Here is a 1,263-nt window from a genome sequence, read left to right as displayed (position 1 = left end):
ATTGCTGAGGAAAAACTGTATTTACGCGTTCCGAGACGACTGGAAGCTATTTTAAATGCCAACAATTTTCCTACACCTATTAAATATGGTAATGTGTTATGTTTGTGGTGTTCCCACGTTTTACCCCATGTTTCTAAGCGAAGCCGTAAAAGATGGTACACATCGATAGACAAGTACACAAATGTTCCGCTATCTCTACGAGAAGAAACTGTTCTGGTATGTAGGAAGAATGATGAAGTGTTATCTGTATGAGAAGTAATTGTGCTGGTATAGAGGAAGGATGATGAAGTGTTTTTTCTCTACAGCTGGAAAAAATTGGAAACATTGATATCATGATGTAACAGACAGCTTCAGCTGTATGATAAATATTTATTTATGATACAACTAGTTTCACGGCGTTAGAGCCAAATCCTACACATAATACAAAATTTGCTGCGGAAGCTACTGAAGTTGAGAGGAGAAGAGACCACAGAAGCAAGTACAAACCGAGGAGACCAAAGTAGGGCTTTGAAGAGCAGACGATGGGTGTTTCCAATATAGAGAACCTCTACAGTGCTGGAATTCCGATGAAAGCCCGAGACACAATGACATGCGGATCCGCACACGAGTGCAAGCAAAACTTCCGTGGAAGTGGCAGCTGCGAACGTGGAAGGGGAACAACACCAAAGTCGTGAAATGGGCGCGTGATCCTGAGCTGCAGACAAACTGAACGGAATTTTAGATGCCCTATTACACGAAGCATGCCGTGAAGGAATGTCATCATGGTCGCAGATGCTAAAAGTAGACGAGTATGGCACAAGCGAGAGCTGCTAATACCAAGACAAACTAAAAGACAAGAGAGTGTTGCTAGTGGCGGTCAGAATAGCAATGCTTTGGCCTGTGAACACGAGCAAGTACATTAGAACTTATTATATCTCAGCAACAGTATGAAATCAGGAATGCAATACCTAATAATTTTTAGGCATAATTAATTCCCTAACAATAATGAAACTGTGATGTAATTCCTGTCATATGTAACTAGTATTATTTTATTGATTTTGTCCTACAATTAAGCGTCAAAAATTAATTCAAACCAATTAATTAACAAGTATTTTGTAACTATCATTCCCTAGAGAGGAAAACTTGCTATTGTATAGAGCCAAAGAATGCGATTGAAGTAAGGATCATTGTCACAGGGTGCGTAAGTCCGATGCCGTGGAGAGGTAGTCGGCGGAGTGGAGGGAGTTGCTGGTGACAAGTGGTCAAGTGCGGGATGTAAGAAAT

Source organism: Schistocerca gregaria, chromosome 4, assembly GCF_023897955.1.
Source record: "Schistocerca gregaria isolate iqSchGreg1 chromosome 4, iqSchGreg1.2, whole genome shotgun sequence".
Taxonomy (NCBI): Eukaryota; Metazoa; Arthropoda; class Insecta; order Orthoptera; family Acrididae; genus Schistocerca; species Schistocerca gregaria.
The sequence above is the reverse complement of the archived record's forward strand: the minus strand, read 5'-3'. Positions refer to the sequence as shown.